Source organism: Vombatus ursinus, unplaced genomic scaffold (genome assembly GCF_900497805.2).
Source record: "Vombatus ursinus unplaced genomic scaffold, bare-nosed wombat genome assembly UNPS02015175.1, whole genome shotgun sequence".
NCBI lineage: Eukaryota > Metazoa > Chordata > Mammalia > Diprotodontia > Vombatidae > Vombatus > Vombatus ursinus.
The window spans coordinates 22,646,269-22,660,567 of record NW_020954953.1 but is presented as its reverse complement, the minus strand read 5'-3'; the positions used below and the strand labels follow the sequence as shown (position 1 = coordinate 22,660,567).

General features: G+C 38.6%; 1 protein-coding gene across 1 annotated transcript in view; it reads left to right on the top strand.

Annotated features, from left to right (window-relative positions):
* LOC114031418 (mas-related G-protein coupled receptor member H-like) overlaps positions 1–14,299 on the top strand; it is a 41,260-nt gene that overhangs the window by 16,028 nt on the left and 10,933 nt on the right. Inside the window, exon 2 of the mRNA XM_027846486.1 lies at positions 10,134–10,344. The gene's annotated coding sequence lies outside the window, so the exon portion shown is untranslated. The remainder of the gene's footprint in view (positions 1–10,133; positions 10,345–14,299) is intronic.

Here is a 14,299-nt window from a genome sequence, read left to right as displayed (position 1 = left end):
GGAGGCTATTCTCTGACCAGACTTATCTCAAATTGTGAGGTCCTGCCTCCTGTCCATCTCTCTTCCAGGCTATACTGTCTCCTGCTCTCATCTGCTTTATTTTGGGCCTTCTGGGCCTCCTGGGCCTCATAGAACACTACGCCATCACCTGCCACAAAGTTGAACATGGAGGGAGGGCCTTGAGTAATCTAATTCACTTTCCTCCCTCAAGGGACCTTTCTCTAACCATTGATAACTAACTAAACTAACATTGATAACTAACCATTGGACTCATCCTCGGGGGTTAGCCGATTGTGGCCTGACAATACTCTCCCCATTCTAGTGGTTCCTAACTCCCAGATGCCATAATACAAACCCCGTATCTTGCTCCCCACTGCCTGCTCCCTTATTTCCATCCTTTCAACCATACTACTCAAAGGTCTCACTCCATACCTATCCACTCCTCTCTGTACTCTCATGTTAACAAACAATTTCATCTTAAACATTTTCCTTTCCCACTCCTTCCATCTTTTGGCTTTTGTTGAGACCTAGCTCCTTCCTGATGACATGGAACCCTGACCACCTTTTCCAGTACTGGTTGCATGTTTACTCATATCTCTGTAATTCACTGGTCATGGGGCTCCCCATGGCCACTTCCAGACTTTCCTTCTACTACCAGTAACTTCTCATCCTTTCAGACTCATTCTACCCAAATTTATCAGTCAAGATTCTGTTATCTACTGACTCTCAGGAGATCTCCATCTTTCTCAATGAAGACACTGCCCCTCTTCACTTCGACCTGCTGGTTTCCCTGGTTTCCTTCAAGACTCAACTCAGATCTCACCTTCTATAAGAGGTCTTACCTGGCCCCCCTTACCCTAGTGCGTTCCCTTTGAGATTACCACCCTTTTACATTATATAATATCATGTACATACACAGTTCTTTGCATGTTGTCTCATCTGTTAGAATGTGAGCTCTTTGAGAGCAGGGATCATTCTTTACCTTTCTTTGATCACTTAGTACAATGCCTGGTAAGCACTAAATAATTTTTTTTGATTTTGTAACTTTTGTAGGTTGCATGTCCAATTCACTGATCTATTCTTTCTCTTTTTCACTGACCAAACTGTTTGTAGATAAAAACTTCCCCCTCAGGAATACATTTCCTGCATCCCTCAAATTAGGATATGTTGTTTCATTGTCATTTTCTTTGATGAAACTCTACTGTTTCTATGATTTGTCCATTTGCTGAAGATCTTAAATTAAGGCAGAAGCCCCTCCTTAACAACCTTATCTTTTAAATAGCTCTTTCTTGCTATCTTTTTACATTGCCTCAGTTTCTTCCTTTTATCCCTTCTTCTCCTCCCCAAAGAGCCACCCTTTATATTAAAGAACTAACAACATTAGTCTTGAGAGGTGTCCTGGACCAACTGACTAACTGCCTACTCTTCATATAATAACTTTCTTTTATGCAATAATTCATAAGGTATATCACTTGAACCACACAACAAGCTTATGAGGTAGGTGAAGGTATTATCACCCCCATTTTACAGATGAAGTAACTAAGGCTCAGAAAAGAACAGTGTATATCAGTGGTATGCTAGAGCCAACTGTACTAGCTCAAGCTGATTGTTAAATTTTTATTGTGAGTACTTACACCAGGGAAATAGGTGAAGATGGTGGATCAGGATTTGATATATTGTTATGATTGTCTAGGTTTAAGAAAGTGCTAATAATTCAAACTTAAACTTTTAAAAATATGTCTTGCATACATTCCCCCTGCCCAGAATGCTGTTTGTTAAACAATTACAAACGAACCCCAAGAACCAGAAAGATTTGGTTGGGTTTAAATATGGTTTCAGATACCTAGTAGCTGAGGAAAAGTCACTTAACCATTCTGATCTGCAGTTTGTTTGTTTTTTATTTGTAAATTGAGATTAATAATAGTACCTACTTCAAAGGCAATCCACTGGCCTTTGAACATGGGAAAAGCTCAAAAAGAAAAAGGCAATGAGAAGTGGATCCCAAAGACAAACTGCCTGTTCACAGTTCTGCTGAGGCTCAGTCCACAGATTAAGCCCAAACCTCCATCTTACTTTGGAACAATCCTCTGACCTTTCTCCTCTAAGATCCTTTTGTGGGAGTGTTCCACGTAGCAGGAAAGTCTTGAAAACATCAGTCTGGGAGAGGTTATTTTTATCTAAATCCTTCTTCCCTGCCTCCCTCATCAAGCTTCCATTTTGAAATAAAGTTTTCCACATGTATGACCTAATGTCCAGTTTTCCCCAGGGTTACATTCAAGAATTTTGTTCTGCTGGGACTTCAGAAAAAGTCATTGAGCACATAAAAATAGAAGGGCTGTCCAGCTGAGGACTGAGTTCTCATCTGCAAAGAGGGCAATGCCCCAGGGTGGTGAGGCCCTGCCTTTCTCCTATTCCACACGAGATGCTAGAGAACATGCCCAATATGGTCATGGAATATCAGAGTTGGAGAAGACCTTAAAGGGCATCTGGTTCAAGCCCTTCATTTTATAGTGAAGGTAACTGAAACCCAGAGAGGTAGTAATTTGCTCAGGGTCATCAAGTGGTCCCTGAACTCCCAAACCAGTTTTTTGGGGTTTTTTTGGTGAGGCAATTGGGGTTAAGTGACTTGCCTGGAGTCACACAGCTAGTGTTATGTGTCTGAGGCCACACTTGAACTCAAGTCCTCCTGACTCCAGGGCTGGTGCTCTATCCACTGCACCACCTAGCTGCCCCCCCAAAACAGTGTTTTTACCAAGCTAATTTCATATAATAAAGAAATTTAAGGAAGCTTATACTGACAATCACATCTGTCATATAGCTAGGTTCAAAAGGATAATTTTAATTGGAAAAGGAGAATAATGTTCTCCTGGAGGAAAAAAACACAAGTCAATTATGAAGGAAAATATGGTATACTCTGGAATAATGATAATATTACTGGCTAGGAACTAAGGCCTAGAGTGAACCAATGTTAAAAAGGCCTTTCTCCTCTCGATATCCATTTCTCACTGAGGCACCTCTCCTTTTTAGACAAAAGAAAGAAATCCTAGAAAATGACTTATTTGTAGGGATGGAAGGAGAGAAAGAAATAACAGTCAGGGGTTTTGCATATTTTTCTGTCCACAGCTGTTTTACAGAACTGTCTTTAAAAATCAGTTGACACGTCATGGTATAATGAATAGACATCTAGCCTTAATGTCACAAAGGTATATAAGTAAGGTCTAGCCCTGCTACCTGTATGACCTCAGGTAAGTCACTTGACATCTCTGGGCCTCAGTGTCCTCATGTAAAAGAAGAGATTTGGAATAAAGGAGAATAGCCCATCCATATAGCAAGTTTAGGGTCTGCAAAGCATTTGTGTGCATATGTAAATATGTATATGTGTATAATATTTACACATGCACATACATGTATGTGTATATTTAGTAATTTCAGTAATGTCCAACTCTTTGTGAACCCTTTTTGGGAGGAGTTTTTTTGGCAGAGAAACAGAAATAGTCTGCACTTTCCTTCTCTAGCTCATTTTACAGATGAGGAAACTGAGATAAACAGTGTTAAGAAACTTGCCCAGGGTCACACAGCTAGTAAGTTTCTGAGGCTGGATTTGAACTCAGGTCTTGCTGACTCCAGTCCCAGTATTGTATCCAGTGCGCCACCTAGTTGTACACACAAATATACATACATACAGATAGATAGACAGACAGACAGATATGTTAGAATAAAGGTACTAGTATAAATGGAATCTCACCTATAAAATGTCCACACATGTTGGAGAACTGTACATGAGAATTAGTAATTAATATGTCTTGGGAATAATAATGCATGTTGATTTCCTTGAGAGATCTGAAGGGGCCAAGTTTTGGTACTGGAATTCCTCTTAACACCAGACATGGCTAACAGTAGCCTCAGTGATTCAGCAGCTTGCATTCCCAGTGCTAGATGGCTAGATTCAGAAATATCAAAGCCAAACCAAGTACAACCTCAACAGCTACTGTTCCAATGCTTCAGGCTAAAATGGTGGAGAAACAAAAGCCACAGAACCTTAAAGTACTAAAATTGGTCCCGAACCTCACCTTGCATTAGGGACTTCCTCTATCTGTGGGTCACCTGTAATGGGAATGCAGTTGATATACACATGCAAATGTCATTAAGATCTCCCACTTGTGATGAGCTTTATGGGTAATAATAATGGTCCTGGAGGTAATGATAAAAATCCATAACATACGGGCTTGATTTTTTCTCTTACTGGTGTATAGGATGATTTTTAAATTTATAAGCCATTTCTCTCCTTGGGGACCCAGGGGCCAGCTTCCCCACCACACCTTAGCCCATACCAATAATGGTGCCCACATTCAGTTAGAAAAAGGCACAACACCTCAACTATCTCTCATTGGATCTTGCCAAGGGAAATAAAAGCATCTCTTTCTTCTTAAGAGTAAAAGAAGTTGTCCTCCCCACTGCTGTCATTAATCATCCATCAGGATTGCTGGCCTTCAAATTTTAATTAAAAGAAAATAATCAAGATAGCATAGGAATGAAAGCGTAGACACCAACTGCATTTGGCTGGCAGCCTGGGTAGGACAGATTATCTGTGTGTCTCCATCTCGTCTATCTTTATATGTATGTCTCTGTCTCTCTGTGTGTCGCTATCCTTGTATGTGTCTCTGTCTCTCTGTGTATGTTTCTGGGTGTCTCTGTCTCTTTCTGTCTTTATATGTACGTCTCTATCTCTCTGTGTGTCTCTATCCTTGTATGTGTCTCTGTCTCTCTGTGTCTCTGTATGTCTCTATCTCTGAGTGTTCCTATGTCTCTCTCTCTGCTTGTCTTCCCATCTCTTTCTCTGAGTTATCTCATTCCCAGTGGCAAAACTCATTCATTCTATGTGTTGCCTGGCATGGTCTCATCTTTACTGAATTCTGTTATCAGCCTGAGCAAATGAGTTCATTTGCTATTTGCCAAGTGTGTTTATTGTAAAATTGGCATTTGGTGAGAATGGAGTCAAGTCATGAATATGTATTTTGAGTCACTCCTACAGTGATCAGGAACTTAGTGTGAACCTAAAAATTATCTCTCCTAGACTAATAAGTTTTAAGGGAGTAGGTATGTATAATTCTAGCCTAGTACCGTTTCTCTGAAGGAAGCAGGATGTTCTGCCTCTGCTATCAACCTCTTACTTCCCCTCTGGCAAGAATCAATCTTCCTTGAAGAAGGGTGGATGGAAGAGACTGAAGATATATCTATTGATGCCTCCTTCAAGCCAGATCTAGACATCAGGTGAATATTCATAACGTATGAGGGGGAAACATAGCACACCACCCCCTACATTCTTATTTGTGCTCCAAACAGGACAGCATGGAAGGTTTTGAACTCCAGCTTACTACTTACAGTATTCTACAATACTTTGAACAGACTTGAGTTGGTCCCATTCATTGTTGACACACTAGAGATGTTCACTATTTCTGGATAAACCAGATTCACAATATCTACCTTCCTTTCACCACTTCTGCCTGCCTTAAGAAACTTCAAGCTCTAAGGAGGGAATAACATACATACTCAATTGGGTATGGAAATCTATCTTACCCTACAGGAAAACAGAGGAGAAGGGGATGGGGGGGGAATGTTAGAAGAGAGGGCAGATTGGAGGAGGGGGTAATCAGAAACAAACACTTCTAAGGAGGGACAGGATCAAAAGAGAGTAGAATAAACACGGGGTGGGGTAGGATGAAGGGAAATATAGTTAGTTTTTCACAACATGACTACTATGGAAGTGCTCTGCATGACTACTGTATCGAGTTGCTTGCCTTCTCAATGAAGGTGGGTGGGGAGAGAAGAAGGGAGAGATTTTGGAACCCAAAGTTTCAAAAACAAATGTTAAAAATTGTTTTTACATGCAACTGGGAAATCAGATACATGGGCAATGGGGTATAGAAACCTATCCTGCCCTATAGGAAAATAGAAGGGGAAGGAGATAAGAGAGGGGGGGATGATACAAGGGAGGGCATATTAGGAGAAAGGGTATTCAGAATGCACGCCGTCTTGGGGTGGAGGGATAGGCAAGATGGGGAGAAAATTTGGAACTCAAAATCTTGTGAAAGTTGAAAACTAAAAATAAATATTTAAATAAATTTTAAAAAATAAAAATAAAACAAAAGAAAAGAAAAAGATAAATGCTTGGATCTGCAAAAATAAATAAACAAAATTAAATTTAAAAAAAAGAAAGAAAGAAACTTCAAGCCCACATTCAGAAAATAAAGATAACTCTTCTCAGCTGAGTCCTAAACCATTTCTTTCTTTGCTCACCACATGGAAGAGTGCTATATGTGTGTGTGTGTATACATAAACACATATATGTAGCTCCAGAAAGAATAAAGCAACTGGGCCAAAGCTGAAAGGAAGCTCAGTTGTGAATGTATTTGGTGAAGAAAGGAAAGTCTAGTGCTGCAAAGATCAATATTGTATAAGAACCTAGAATGTAAGGTCTATGAACCAGAGTAAGCTGGATATAGTCAAACAATAGATGGAAAGTTTAAACATTGACATCTTCAGTGTCGGTGAGCTTAAATGGATGAGAATGGGTGAATATACTCTGTTGGGCAAGAATCCCTTAGAAGAAATGGAGTTGCCCTTGTAATCAATAAGCAATAAGCAAAAGGGAAAGGAGAAAGAGAAAGAGACACCCTTTTTTCCCCAACTGCTTGTAAAACCTCATCAGACAGCCACTTTGCTTTCTTGCTCTTTTTCTTTGGAATGTTTTTTATTGTCGCCTTCTGTACAATATTGTAAACCTCTGTCCACAGTTCTTCAGGCAGTCTATCTACCAGATCTAATCCCTTAAATCTATTCATCATCTCCACTTCATATTCATAAAGGATGTTATTTAGGTCATACCTTTACAGTGTGATAGTTTTCCTATTTTCTTCAATTTAAGTCTGAAATTTGCAATAAGAAGCTCGTGGTCATAGTCAGCTCTAGGCCTTGTTTTAGCTGACTGTAGAGCTTTTCTACCTTTGGTTGCAAAGTACAAAATCAATCTGATTTCGATATTGACCATCTGGTGATGTCCATATGTAGAGTTAGTTACCTTTGTTGTTGAAAACAAGTGTTTGCTATGACCAAGGAGTTATCTTGACAAAACTCTATTAGTCTCTGCCCTGCTACATTTTGTACTTTAAGGCCAAACTAGCCTGTCATTCCAGTTCTCTTTTGATTTTCAACTTTAGCATTCCAATTCCCTATGATGAATGTGACATATTTTGGGGGCATTATTTCTAGATGTTGTAGGTCTTCATAGAATTAAGCAACCTTGGCATCTTTGGCATCAGTGATTGGAGTATAGACTTGTATTACTGTGATAATGAACAGTTTGCTTTGGATTTGAACAGATATCATTTTGTCATTTTTGAGATTATACCCATTCTTCCTGGAGGACGAAGTCCAGTGGGCCTGAGGAAGCATTGCTAACAATAAGGCTAGTAGAGGTGACAGAATTCCAGCTGAGCCATTTAAAATCCTAAAAGATGATGCTGTTAAAGTGCTGCACTTAATATTCCAGCAAATTTGGAAAACACAACAGTGGTCACTGGATCAGAAAAGACCAGTTTACATCCTAATTCCTGAATTATGGAAAAGCAAAGGATTCCAGAAAAACATCTTCTGTTTCACTGACTACACTAAAGCCTCTGATTGTGCAGATCATAACAAAATGTGGCAAATCCTCAAAGAGATAAGGAGTACCACCAGATCATCTTACTTGTCTCCTGAGGAATCTGTATGAGAAGCAAGTTAGAACTAAATATGGAACAATTGATTGGTTTAAGATTGGAAAAGGACTATGACAAGGCTGTATATTGTCACCATATTTATTTAACTTATGTGCCGAGTACATCATGTGAAATGCTAGGCTAAATAAATCAAAAGCCAGAATTAAGGTTGCTGGGAGAAATATCAACCATCTCAGATATGCAGACAATACCACTCTGATGGCAGAAAGTAAAGAAGAACTAAGAAGCCTCTTGATGAAGGTGAAAGAGGAGAGTATAAAAGCTGGCTTGAAACTTACAAATTTAAGACTAAGATCTTGAAAACTGATCCCATCAATTCCTGGCAAATAGAGGGAGAAGAAATCGAAGTATGGTCAGATTTTATATTCTTGGGCTCAAAGATCACTGGAGGTGGTAACTGCATCCATGAAATTAAAAGATACTTGCTCCTTGGAAGCAAAGCTATGGGAAATCAGGACAGCATATTAAAAAGCAGAGAGACATCACCTTGCCAACAAAGTTCCTTATGGTCAAAGCCACAGTTTTTCCATTAGCAATATATGGCTGTGAGAGTTGGACTATAAGGAAAGCTGAGCACTGCTGAACCAACGCTTTCAAATTGTGGTGCTGGAGAAGAATTTTGAGAGTCTCTTAGATAGTAAGGAGATCAAATAAGTCAATACTTAAAGAAATTAATTCAAATTATTCTTTGGAAGGACAAATGCCAAAGCTGAAGCTTAAACACACTGGCCACATAATAAGAAGACAGGACTCATTGGAAAAGACCCTGATGTTGGGAAAGATTGAAAGCAAAAGGAGAAGGGGACAACAGATGGATGGATGGTGTCAAAGAAGCAAGAAACATAGGCTTAGACAGACTTCAGGAGACAGTGAAAAATAGAAGAGTCTGACATGCTGTGGTCCATGGGGTCATGACGAGCTTGATAAGACTGAATGACCGAACAACAATGCAACAACAATAATATGTACATACACATGTATTAAATATGTGTATAACTACATATGTTCTATGGAATCTTTTAATTCAACCCCTAAATTCTATAGATAAGAAAACAGACCAAGAAATTAACTGTCTTGGCCAACACCACATAGCTAGTACATAGCTCCTCAGGTTCCCACCCTCTTTTTAGCTTCCAAAAATATAACAAAACTTGGCACTGTACCACATAAACCTGGATCTTGGTCAAGAGATAAGTTCTTTGCCATGAAACAGGGCCACAGACAGGAAAGGAAAGATAGCAACCCCACTGTAAAGACAGACAGGTAATTTATGGAAGAGTCAAAACTTCTATGATGGAAAGTACACTAGACTTGGAATTGGGAAGGCCTGGGTTCAAATCCATCATCATCACTAGCATTTATGGTGTCTATTATGTGCCAGGCATTGTGATAAGCACTTTACAAATATCATTTTGTTTGATTCTCACAACTCAGAGAGGTAAATGCTATTATTATCCCTATTTTACAGTTGAAGAAACTAAAACAAACAGAGGTTAACTTGTTCACACACCTAGTTTCTAAGTTGATTTTGAACTTAGGTCTTCCAGATCCAGGCCCAGCACTACCTACCCCCCTTGACTTTTCTGATTCTTCCTACCTATGTGACCTTATCCAAGGTGCTTAACTATTCTGAACCTCAGTTTCTTCATCTGTTAAATGGGGACAATAAGATATGCAGTAACTATGCTTTGCCAGCTTTGAAATATATATAAATGTGAACAATTATTATTATAGGTATCAGGAGATGTGGGTTTAAGATTACTGCCTCTCAGAGGCAGCAGATAGAGCACAATCCTAGAGTCAGGAAGACCTGAGTTCAAATCTGACCTCAGACACTTGCCAGCGGGGTGACCCTGGGCAAGTCACTTAACCCCAACTGTCTAAAAAAAAAATTACTACTTCTGCTACTAACTAGCTGTGTTATCAGGGGTAAGCCCCAACCTCTACGAACCTCAAGCTCTTCATCCAAAAAATTTAGTAGTTGGACTCTATGATCTCTAAGTTCTCTTCTATCTATGATCCTTTAGACTTGAGACTAAATTAGTGCTTAGCACTGCACCTGGCATAGAGAAAGCACTTAATAAACACTTGTTCTCTTAGCCTCTACTGACAAAGAACTGGCTTCCATCCTGTGCTACTCCACATCCAAGCCAAGGACCTCCAATGTCCATAATAGCACAAACAGTTACAATTTCATCTGCAAAAAAGATTTCAAATCTCACTGGGCACAGATGCAAGCTAAGATAAGCTTCTGAGAGCCGAATGTTGCCAGATTGATATTAACCCTAAGAGTTTTCAAGCACCCTCCTTGGTCCCTCCAGTCCAACCTCTTGTTGTCCCCTCTAATTCCATCAGGTACAATCTGGGGGCGATTGCAGGTCAGTGCTGGTCTCTGTTTATCAGCAAGAGATGGTCACATTGTTCAGTCAGACCCCAAACCAACTTCCTGAAATGGTTAATTACCAAGTCATGCTGGCTGCTCCCCCAAGAAGCTGTCTATGGAGTGAAAACCAACCTGTCTGGCTGACAGTACTGGGAAAAAGAAATCTGACCAGGATTCTTTACGGTAAGTTTATGCTCTCTATTCATTACTACTTCAGAGCTGTTAGGGATCAGAGTAAACTCAGTTTACAAAAGAGGAAACTAGGGCTTAGGGAAGTGAGTGATTTGACCCAATATAGTCAATTCAAAGAGTCCACAGCAGAACTGAGACAAGAGCCTGGATCTTTGGTGCCTGAAGCAGGTCTCTCACTCCTCCTCCATGGGACAGCAGGTCCTACTCTCAATGGTCGTCTTAGCCTCTTGTGTGCTGGGCTCAATAAAATAACTAGACAGCCTTGGACTTATTTGTGCTTGTAAACCATTCTTACAATATCCGATATTTCTCTTCTCTTGTAATTTCACTTTTTCAACTCTCTAAGTCTCAGATAACTCTTTAAGTTTAATTTAGTAGTCTAGAGAAGGGTTGGGATCTGCTTTGGGGCTCCATTGATAAAACTGTAGGTACGTACCTGATATGTCTGTGTATTAATTTAATTTCTCATCTTTCAGTTTTCTAATAGAAATGCTGCTTCTTTGCAAACTTCTCTTACTCAGTTCACACTCTAGGTCTGGTTATTTTGGGGGACATGAGCAACCTTTTCGAGAAAATGTCATTTTTCATGAAGACTTAGTATTTTAGAATTATACATTTAGGGTAAGGAGGTTTTATCTCAAGTAACCAACAGATAAACATTAGTGTATTGATTCTAATGTAAATGTTTTTAAGACCATAAGAAAATTTGTTACTATTAGATTCTTATTGGATTGATAATGCTTGGCACATAGTAGGTACTAAATGAACTGACTGATTGATTGGCCAGTGACAATGGGTATTTATAGCTATTAATGGAAGGTTGCAAGGTTTATAGCATAAAAGAATGATTAAAAATTCATTAATAGTGCTCTGGTGTTTACTTATACTACCAAAGTGTTTTATTTTCCAAATCCTTTTTCTGCCTTGCCCTAAGGTATTATGACCTTAAAATATTTATAGGATAATGGGAATTAGAGAAGGAAGAGATCTTGAAGATGGTCTAGTCCAAACTCTTAACATTTTACACACTTAAAAACTGAGAAATTACTTTCCTCAAGTTTTATAATAGCAGAGCTCAATGTGTGCTGGGCTTCCTGATATCATATGGAGTTCAACTGTATATGTATGCACATGTATATATGTATATATATATATGTGTGTGTGTGTATATGCATTATATATATATGCACAATCAGAAATATGTGGAAATGTAAATACATTTTCATTTACTAATGGTTGTGAATAAAAGCATTAACCATTTCTTAATAATATTGGTTTTGATGGCTAATATGGAAATGTGCTTTGCATTTTACATGTATAATTAATATTTTATTTCTTGCCTTCTCAATGGGTAGGGGAAGGACTGGAGGAATGGCGAGCATCTGGAACTCAAAAAAAAATTTTTTTTAATGTTTAAAATAAATAATTTTTAAAATAGTTTTGACAAGCATTCCACATCAACTGACTGATCACCTACTCTGTAAATGATACTGTCATTTATGCAATACTCCATATGTTATTTAAAGTCACACAACAACTCTGAGGTAGGTGAGAGTATTATTACTCCCACTTTTCAGATATGGAAACTGAGTCACTGTAGCAAAGGGAATAGGATGCTACTCTTGGATTCAGGAAGGCCAGGTTCAAATACTACTTCAGATGTTTATTAGGTATATGGTGCTGAGCAAGACACAATTTCTCTGATCCTCAGTTTCTCATTTGTAAAATCAGAGTCATATTAGCACCCCATGTCAGGCAGTTTGTAAGGATTAAATGAGATAATATGTGCAAATTGTAAGGTGCTCTATAAATGAGTTGTTGTTATTATTATTATTATTATTACAAACCTACTATGTTTGAGTTAAAGACATTCAAAGCTGGGAAAAAGATAGCAAGTGAACTGAATTTCTGCTTGTATACTTAAGCTCTCCTACCAAACTTACTAGTGACTAGAAATTAAAAGACGTAAAATGACAATCTCTGCTCTAAAGGAAATTATAGCCTGATTGGGGATGACAAGACAGGTAGAAAGTGATAAGATCAAAGGAAGTAGCTAGACAAAGTGGTATTAAAAAAAATCAAAGAGGAAGAAATAATTTTCTACTGGGGCTACCAGAGAAGGCTTCAGGGAAGAGGTAGCATCCAAGTTGGGCCTTGAAGGCCAAGGTCTGACAGAGGTCTTACAGGACTTTGACTCAGGCATAGGGAATAACCTACATCATTGTTCAGAGGAGAGAAAGTAGAGAAGAAGATCCAATATCAGTGAGTAATCCAGTTTTTCTATAACATAGTTTTGGCAAAGAATTGCCCTAAGATAAAGTCATTTGGAGCCAAATGGTATAGGGCCAACCTAAGTAAGAAACCTTGCTCAGCCCCGTCTGTAGTGAGTTCTGTTTCCAGTTCTGTGTGCCACAGTTTTATATTATTTTTATTTTTATTATTTATTTTAATATTCTTTATTATTTATTTATTTTAATATTCTTTTCTTTTTACATTTTTTGAGTTCCAAATTCTCTCCCTCCCTTCCTACCCCCTCTCCCACTTAACTGAAAAGGCAAGCAATATATCAATTACACATGTGAAACCATGTAAAACTTATTTCTATATTAGCCATATTTTAAAAAAACAAAAAGAAAGAGAGAAAATTATACTTCAATTTGCTCTCACAGGTCATCAGTTCTCTCTCTGGAGAGGGATAGCATTTTTTCATCATGAGTCCTCTGGAAATCTCTTGGATCATTTTATTAATCAAAGTAGCCAAGTCTTTCACAGCTGATGATCATTACAACATTGCTGTTACTACTGCACACAATGATTCGGTTCACCTCACTGCACTTGCATCAATTCATATAGGTCTTGCCATAATTTTCTGAAACTACCCTCCTCATCATTTCTTATATCATAAGAGTACTCCATCACAACCATATGCCAGAACTTCTTCAGCCATTCCCCAACTGATGAGCATTCCTTAGATTTCCAGTTTTTTGCCATGACAAAAAGAGCTGCTATAAGCATTTTTGTATATATAGGTGCTTTTCTTTTTTCTTTGATCTCTTTGGGACACAGATCTAGTAATAGTGTTGCTGGGTAAAAAGATATGCACAGTTTCATAGCCCTTTGGACATAGTTCCAAATTGTTTTCCAGAATGGTTGGACCAGCTCACAACTCTACCAACAGTTCTTTAGTGTACCAATTTTTTCATCATCCCCTCCAGTGTTTGTCATTTCTTATAGGTGTGAGGTGGTACCTCAGAGCTGTTTTTATTTCCATTTTTCTAATCAATAGTGATGTAAAGTATTTTTTCATATGACTATGAATAGCTTTGATTTCTTTTTCTGAAAACTGCCTGTTCATATCCTTTGACCATTTATCAATTGGGGTGTGGCTCTTATTTTTATAAATGTGACCCAGTTCCCTATAAATTTGAGAAATTAGGTCTTTATCAGAGAAACTTGCTGTAAAAAATTTTTATATTACTTCATTGTCTATGGCACCTTTTAGCAAAATGAAGTTTACCTGATTATCTCTTAATTAAGTCTCTTTTTGCTTTTGCTTCTTCTGACATCATGATTGCTAGCCCTGCCTTACACAGTTTTAAAAGGACATAGATAAGCTGGAGCAAGTCCAGAGGAAGTGAACCAGAACAAGGAAGGACACTGAGTCCACATCATGTAAGGATCAGCTGAATAACCTGGACATGTTTCTCTTAAAGAAGAGAACCTTCTGGGGCAGCTAGGTGGCGCAGTGGATAGAGCACCAGCCCTGAAATCAGGAGGACCTGAGTTCAAATCCGGCCTCAGACCAAACACTTGACATATACTAGCTGTGTGACCTTGGGCAAGTCACTTAACCCCGATTGCCTCACTTAAAAAAAAAAAGAGAACCTTCAGAGGAACATGATAATTCTTTTCAAGGATCTGAAGGGTTGTCAGGTGAAGGAGAGAT